This window comes from Triplophysa rosa, linkage group LG10 (genome assembly GCF_024868665.1).
Source record: "Triplophysa rosa linkage group LG10, Trosa_1v2, whole genome shotgun sequence".
In the NCBI taxonomy this organism is placed as follows: domain Eukaryota; kingdom Metazoa; phylum Chordata; class Actinopteri; order Cypriniformes; family Nemacheilidae; genus Triplophysa; species Triplophysa rosa.
In genome coordinates this window covers 293490-302537 of record NC_079899.1, presented here as the reverse complement: position 1 = coordinate 302537, position 9048 = coordinate 293490, and the positions used below count along the sequence as shown (strand labels likewise).

General features: G+C 36.9%; 1 long non-coding RNA gene across 1 annotated transcript; it reads right to left on the bottom strand.

The window, feature by feature from the left end:
- Positions 1-924: 924 nt before the first annotated feature.
- Positions 925-1650, bottom strand: LOC130559882 (uncharacterized). The gene is made up of 4 exons (XR_008963630.1): positions 1549-1650; positions 1325-1464; positions 1070-1226; positions 925-990 (listed from the first exon to the last, which is right to left on the bottom strand). It is a non-coding gene; the product is annotated as an uncharacterized LOC130559882 (long non-coding RNA).
- Between the last annotated feature and the right edge of the window lie 7398 nt (positions 1651-9048).

Genomic DNA, 9048 nt, shown 5'->3' with positions numbered 1-9048 from the left:
CATCTTACAGATTAGGTGTGAAACAAAATGTGTATAATACTTTAAATATTAAACATAAATTAGAATGTAAAACCTGCTAAGGTTTATGTTCATCATTATTTGTTAGGTTAATGTTCATCATTATTCACATTATTTTTCCCGTAAAGCAGCCCGAAGAAGCTTTTGGGGAGTTGCTGGAAATTTCTTCTGAACAGTGTCTGAAAGAGAAATGTAAATGTAAATGTAAAAGATACTTGTTATGAGAGAATTTTGGGAATAATTCACCCACAAATGAAAAATGTTGTCATCATTTGCTCACCCTGCAGTTGTTACAAACCTTCATGCATTTCCTTGTTGTGCTATACACAAATCACAAAAGTTTGTAACTAAGCCGTTTTGGGTCACCATTGACTCCCATTCTAGGACAAAAGACTACTATGGGAGTCAATGGTGACCCAAATTTTTTTCATTTTTGGGTAAACTATTCCTTTAAAGACCTTCAACACTTTCATACCTATAATAAGTTCCACTTGTGTGGGTCCAAAGGAGGCTTGGCTTGGCTTGTGATTCTTTGTTGGCATTTCAAAATTTTGCAGAAATAAGCAACAGAGCTAACATGCTCCTTCCAAAAACAGCCACGGCTAAATCCTTGATCATGGCTGACCATGATGTGCCCCCTCTACCACCACACTTGGAATGTATCCTTGTTTCGTTTTCTGTGGATTTCAACCTGTGCAATACACATTAAATAATTAATTGAATTGGCAAAATTTTTAATCTGTGTTTTACAAAAAAACTTATGTTTTCTTAAATCACACAAAACATTTAATATACTTATTTAAATTGTGTGAAAATAAAATCTAAAAATTGTATTCTCACATGGTCCAGTTCAGAAGAACTATGTGAAGAGTTGTCTGCTTGAAGGGTAGCACAGCAAACTGAACTTGTTAGGCACAGCATGCTTGTTTACACTGCTGTCTGGCAGCAACTCCGCAATTCTGTTAATAATCTCTAAATAAAGAAAACAATGTTTAAATAAATTCATACATTCATAGCAAAAAATCTATAACTATGTATATAAATAACCTACCAATTTGCAGTTTAAAGTTCAGGGCCTTTAGTTGCTGATTCTCTGCTCTCAAGGCTTTGATTTCTTTTCTCATGTCATTTACAGGTATTGTGTCATTTTCTTAGTTTTTTCTTCTATTTTTTTAAGCAACAGCGTGTCATTTTATGTTTTTTTCAACCTAATTTGAGAGACAAAATTAAAGTCACAGAACAGCAAAAACACATGCGTAGTCTCTTAAACAATGTTAATATGATTTATCAGGAAGTTATACTTTACTGTTTTAAATCTCTTCTGGACTTGATGGTTGGCTGTTTTCTGGACTAAATATTATTTTCCTTTTTATTGCTCTCTTTCAGGCGGCTTGCACACCTCTTTTGCCTTTTCTCTGACTCCATCTGATTTAGACGTTTCAGTAGCTTGTGAAAGGTTCATTATTTCAAATGAATAGTTCAACCAGAAAAAATTAAATATGCATTCATTCACTTATTCACCAATCTCACCATTCAGCTTGAGAATAAGAGCAGGAGAGCTTTCATCTTCATACTTGACATCAACAACATCCCCCTTGTGAACTACAGACTGAAGAATGTCTTTTCTCCTTACAGTGTCCAGAGAAGCATCCATTTCTGTCCATTCAATTAATGCCCACATTTTGTCTATAATAGCAAAAAGGACTACATTTTAAAACAGACAGACAGACAGACAGATAGATAGATATTTTTTTTCCAATAGCAATACAAAATCGTTATAACTTCATTGTTGCTTAATGTTTCCATAGTAACATATTTGCATACATGTAACGTTAACTCTGTTAAGAAATCTTGTGTATCGGTATTTTTTCGATGTTTTCACTACGCCATTGTTTTAGTGTGTCTTTTATACGTTCAAGTATTTTAGTTGATGGAAACTTAAGTTTTACTTAATCGATTCACCAATTCTTGCTCCAGAATTTACAGCGTTTGACGCGTTTCCTCGAGTGCGTGCGCAAGTAACTATAGTAACCAAGAAACGGACCCTTAAAGCAACAAAGCTTACTTAAAATATTTTAATTAAAAGTATGAGAAGATCATGCCATAAACTTCCATAATAATTCCTGCAGAACATAACACAGTCACATGGAACAACCCTCCTGCAGGAATAATCCCTGACCTGTAGGATTTTCATTCAGTCCTACAGGATTTCTGCAGGATCCCTGCACATAGAACCAGTCATACAGGAACAACCCTACAGGACTTCTGCAGGCATGTACCCTGTCCTGTAGGATTTTAATTCAGTCCTACGGGATATCTGCAGGATCCCTGCACATTGAACCAAAATCCTGCAGGATTCCTGTAGGATTTTTTGTAAGGGTGGATAAATAGAAAGAATAAGAATGGAGGGGGTGTGGCAATGTTTGTGGATAAAAACTTGAACTTTAAGGTGGTAGACAGTATGTCATCTGGGCTTGATAATTTATTAGAATATTTAACAATTGAAATATTTATGGAGAAAAAGAAGAATGTTATCATAAGCTGTTTGTATAGAGCTCCAGGCACTAGAATAGAAGAATTCATTGATTGGATAGAGGAAACGTTTTATTGTGTGGTGGTTTGGGGTAATACATATAAAAGTAGGCTAACTTCTTTATTTTTGTTACAAAAAAGAGCAATTAGGTTAATTCATAATCCTGATTTTAGAGCTCACTCAAATTCTTTATTTTTAAATTCAAATACATTAAAGTTTGAAGATCTGATTCATTTTCAAACTGTACAAGTAATGTATAAAGCAAGATACAACCTACTCCCTGGGAATATTCAAAAATTGTTTTCTAATAGAGAAGGGAATTACAATTGTAACGCGTTCTCTAGGCAAGGAAGGAAGGAGGCGGGAACCGGCGAACATTTAACAAACTTTAATCTAAAATAAATAAACAATAAACAGCATTAAAACAGGCCGGCAGCACCTCACGTACGACTGCCGGCCACACGACCGTAAACAAAAAACTTCCGGGCCCGGTCCTCTCTCTTCGGCAGTCCCGTCGCTCGTCCTCTTATGCTCCCGGGCTCCCCCGTGAGGCATGCGGAACCGGTGCGCGTACAGCTGATACTCATTATCACTCACGCCACCGGCCCCGCCTTCCTCGCTACAGCAATTTTAGGAGGGAAGGTAACTTTAAACATATTAAGGTTCGCAGTACTTTAAAAAGTTTTTGTATTTCTGTATGTGGAGTGAAGTTGTGGAGTATATTAAGTCCGGTGATCAAGCGATGTTCAAGTATTATCCAGTTTAAAAAGAGGTATAAAAATATGATTTTTACAAGGTATAGGGAGGAAGAAGGGTCTTGACAAGGTGTTTTCATTGTTTACCTCAATTAAATTGTATATTAATTGATTGTTTATTTGCTTTTTTCTTCGGTTTTGGTTGTTATTTTTATTGTTTTGTTTGGGTTAGTTTGGGACATTATTCTTCTTCATGGTGAATATAAATTGAACTATGTGGGTTTTTCTAGTTCTGAGTTATTTAGAGATTAGATCGATTATGCTGATAATTGTGATTATTTTAAATTGTTAAGCATATGTGATAGAATTATAAAGATAAAAGGATGATTTTATTTGAGCAGTGGAGAAGGGGGTGTTATACAAGCAGATAGTCGTTTCTTCCTGCTCCTTTTCGGATATGTATACGTCAAGATTATTTTGTTATTTATTTATTAGGTAAAATTGAATTTTTTTTACATGTTAGAAATAAACGTTTTTTTCATTCATTCAAAACGAAACATCAAGTATTTTTCTTAACATGGCGCATTGTAGTCCACCGGAAGTTCAGCTGCACTGCAGCCTCTGGCGACGAGTGGTGGTAGCACAAGACCACTCTCTGTAATTATACATATGTTTTCAATGGTGTGTGCCACTAAATCCGTAAAAAACCATACAGACACATAGGTAGACATTTATGTGCAATGTAGACGTATACAGTTAATGAAATAAAGAATGTGTGTGTGTGTGTGTGTGTGTGTGTGCGTGCGTGCGTGCGTGCGTGCGTGCGTGCGTGCGTGCGTGCGTGCGTGCGTGCAAAGCTGACAGCAAGGGAGGTTTAACCACAACCCCCATTTAAATTCATAGTGAGAGCAGCTCGTTTTACACTTCTGATACAATTTTGCACCTTTGTTTCAATCTTTATTTGCTCGAGCAAGCAAAGTGAGACATACAGAGTTCATCTGTAGATGCCCAACGAATACATGTCTGACTCCATCTTTTATACATTGTTCTCAAGTTGTTATCACAGTTCAAACCAATCATGTTTTACCTGACATCATCTTCTACCAACCAGGTTTTACATGACATCACTTATTTTTATTAGTCCAGCCCCTTATGCCTCGTTACAGTTATATTTCATCCTGCACTTGCTACAGTTATATTTCCGGCCTACCATATTAAGATCTCCGGCCTACCATATTAAGATCTCCGGCCTACCATATTAGGATTTAATTGTAGGGAGCGCTCTCAATAACACATACGTATATCATGTGCTCTTTATCTTGACACCTTTCCGGGGGCTTTCGGACGTCTCAATAACACATACGTATATCATGTGCAATAACACATACGTATATCAAGTGCTCTTTATCTTGACACCTTTCCGGGGGCTTTCGGACAGTACATGATTTAACCTTGGTTTTATTAAAAATGAACTCATGGTTTAGCGTGATAATGATAAACAACCCAACGTTCTTAATTAAACTTCTCTACAAAAGTGTGTGTGGTGTACGTGCAGTTCCTGTCGTAGTTTGATAAGATATTTGGTGTGTACGCAGGTGTTCAAGTGTTCAAACTCATACATGAGACCCATAGCCCTTGTTACAATCAGAGAAGTATATGAACTCTATAACTTCCTTTAAATGTATTATTTATATAAGAAAACTATTTTATATAAGAAAACTCAGTAATAGAATATAAGAAAAGTCAATAATATGTCTAGAAAAACCACCATATAGGCTAGCTGAGTTTGATAAAAAGTTAAAAATACTAAGAGATTCTACAAATAAGCAAAGTGAGTGTCTAAAATAAAGGTTTATTGTTAGGTATGAGAATCATGAGAGACTGCTCTCACTCTGGTCATGGTCTGTTTGAACTGTTGCCATCTGGCAGGCACAGATCAGCCAAAACACACACTAGCTGATTTAGAGACAGTTTCTATCCCAGGACAATACATATCCTAAACAGTTATCTACAGTAAATGTTCAAATGTGATTCTGCTATCTCTCTGCACTTTAACATCTCCTTATCTGGTCTATTACCTTGTTGGTCATTTTACAGCGATTAGTCAAAATGCTGATTTGCCCATTTTTTGCACTTTTTTCATAATCAGAATCAGAAGAGCTTTATTGCGAAGTGTGCTCGCACACACAAGGAATTGTCTTTGGTGTTGGAAGCCTCTAGTACAGACATTCAACACAATGACAAGACAAATATAATAAGATTTACAGTATAAAAGATTCTAAAATATGCATATATAAAATAAAAGACTATTGTACAGAAAATGGTGGATAATAACATATTACACATATTAGAGACATTGTACAGGGTAGTATACAGTAGAATTTACATATTAACAGATTGTATGTACACTTGTGCTAATCTATAATGTTGAAAGTAGAGGTAGTGTTATATATATGTCGAAATAAAATGTAAATATAACAAGGCACTATAGTGCACACTATAGGAGTAGTGAAAGTGGAATATTGGTCTTAAGGAGCAGTTATCTGTTTAGGAGGGAGATTGCCTGGGGGAAGAAGCTGCTTCTGTGTCTGGAAGTCCTGGTGTTTGGTGCTCTGACGCGCCGGCCAGAGGGGCATTTTTGTTGTGTTATATTACAAATATTTATTTATGTCTTGTGTTTTGTGTTAGAGGTGCTCTAAGAATTTTGTTGTTTCTTTTGCCTGCAATGACAATAAAAGCTATTCATTCATTCCTATTCAGGCATTTCCAGAATCCATCCAGAATCTCCCAGAAATAAATCCATCCACATGTCCTAACTCCCCATTCAGTGAAGTAATCAAACAAACAAATAATCTATCCGTGCATTTCCGACCTACAATAAGTTAAAATAGTTTAAAAAGCTTAAAAAGACCGATTGCTGAGCAGCATACCACTCATGCGTCTGCCCTTAAAAGCGCCACCTATCTTGAATCGAATCAAACCAACAGCAGTAATTTTAATAGTTGTTTGCCATATATGGGTCTTTCTGCTAATTGGCTATTAAATATTGCCATATCTGGGCATATTGATGTGTGAGTGACCTCTGGTGTCACTCTGATGAGCTGTTTCCGCTCCCGTTTTATATAAATATAAAATCTATTTTTTTCCTATTTCATTTTTTAACTTTTAAATATACAAAATATTATTACTATATTAATATATTTCAAGCTATGTAACTTCTGTATGGGACGGAGCTTAAGTTCCAGAAAACTTCACAAAACTGTCCAAGGAAAAACACTGAACAAATATGATTCTCATGGTGAAATGACACCATATGGCTGTCCAAAAAACATTTGCCCAAAACCACCTGAATGTTCCTGCACACGTCTGTGAAAATGTTCTGTGGTCAGAATGAAACACGTTTGTGTGTGTGTGTTGTGGAAATATTATTCAGTTAGAAGTATGATTTAATTACCAATATAACCAATAAGTGTTTTCTTTCATTAAATCATTAAGCTGTGTGCTTTTATCATGTGCTTGCTATTTTACTCAGAGTGAAACCACAAAAGAGGAACAAGCTCTGTGTGTACGTGTAGAGTGAAACCACAAAAGAGGAACAAGCTTTGTGTGTATGTGCAGAAACAGAACAGTTTGTTTTGACAAGTCTAACTAAGTCAGCACACACACCCAAAGAGTCACACAGAGAAAGAATGTTATGAATTAATCCACTGCATATGTTTTAATTATAATCATGAGTTTTGATGTGTTTTATTGAATCATAGGATTAAGAAACAACGCTGCATAATTAAAGCATTAGAGGATTGAGTTTTTTGCTGAAAGTATGTTGACATGTTGTCTTGCCACATGAAACTGTCTCTAGGGGACACTTCCTGAAACTAGCAACTGACCGCAGGGTGCAAAAGATGTGTTGCAAAAGATGTTGTTTTACAGAAACTGGTGAAAAGGAGATGGAGTCAGAATAAACGTGGTTCACGGTGATTGGTTGCTAAGGAGCAATACTCCCTAGAGACAAAGGAGGAGTCAGAAGATGAGAACGACGTCAAATACTGAATAAATATGTGTGTTTTTGAATAATCTGGGTTGTTGGCTTTTGTGAGAGAGTGGAGATTTACTGACAACCCAAAGCTTTGTTACTCCTTTTTACATCTGATAATAAACTTCTAATCGATTTTGGAGAACGTCTCTGTGCAAATTTTTGAACATGCAGGACTGCCTCAAAAGTCCAACAGTGTGTGTGTGCGTGTGTGTGTTATGGGAAGGGTAAACCTTACAGTATGGGGACAAAATGTCCCCACAAAGATGGCAACATCCAAAATCCTTGTCCTTGTGGGGACATTTTTTTGTCCCCATGAGGAAACAAGCTTATAAATCATACAGAATTAACTTTTTTGAAAATCTAAAAGAGCAGACAGTTGTGTGTGATTGTTAGGGTTAGGGGTAGTGAATATGATATACAGTTTGTACAGTATAAAAACCATTGCGTCTATGGAATGTCCCCATAAAACATGGAAACCCAACATGTGTGTGTGTGCTGTGCGTGTGTGTGTGTGTGTGTGTGTGTGTGTTCATGTTTGTATATCCCGGTGGGCACCTAAACCTGAATACACACCAACACATGGGGACTCGTGTCACCGTGGGGACCAAAATTGAGGTCCCCAGGGGCAAAAAAGCTAATAAATTGTACAGAACAATATTTTTTACAAATCTAAAAATGCAAAAAGTGTTCTATGATCTTTAGGTTTAGGGATAGGGTTAGGGGATAGAATATACAGTTTGTACAGTATAAGTGTGTGTGTGTGTGTGTGTGTGTGTGTGTGTGTGTGTGTGTGTGTGTGTGTGTGTGTGTGTGTGTGTGTGTGTGTGTGTGTGTGTGTGAGTGTGTATGTGTGTGTTGTACAGATGGTTTAATGCAGCTTTGCAGCTTGGACGTCTTCCTGTTTTTCAGGGAACAATAAATTCAAATGTGTATCAGGACACACAAAGGAATGAACAGGGCAGCAGAAGTTTGCTAATACAACAAAAATAAAGTAACTGATAAATGACAAAAAGAGAAGAGTCCTGACATCCCGATATGATGTGATGTATCCCAACAGAGCTGTAGAGCTGTGTGCAGTCAACACAACTCACAAACATCTATAGACCCCTTTTTTGTTAGTAAACATTGTGACGCGTTTTCATCGGCGGAGAATAGGTGGAGGCAAAAATATTCCCCTGGCCGCTTTAACGCTAGCGAGCACTTGTTTTTTGAGGATCCGATTGAATTTTAATATGTACTGTAAGGTCAGTCACAGCCAGGAACTGTGACTGTTGTTGAAAAAGTAAACTTTAACCTGTACACGGTCACTCAATGGATGGACGAACTGTCAGGATTACGTTACCTCCAGTTAAGTGGTCTGACATCCACACATACCACATAGAGAAAGAAGCCAAGCGTGTCTAGTCAAGACAAACTGAGAGAGAATAATGTTACATAGATGCATGTACTAACAGTGGCAGACGTTAGCAAATGCACCTTGAACACACACACATAACATGAGCCTTCTCAGCTGTTCCCTCTCTTGGGTTCAGTGTTTCCCACAGAATTTTGTGAGACCTCTGGGGGGTCCGGGGGCATGCTCCCCCGTAAGAAAATTTTGCATATTTTAAAGGTAAATGCTGCAATCTGGTGCATTTTAAGAGCAAAATTAAGTGACTCAATCTGTAAGAATAGCTATAGTAGTTATTTAATCATTGGCTCTATATAGAAATGGTGAAAACAAACAGTTTTCTTTATGTTTAATCTCGGGTGGTTTGCTAACTGCT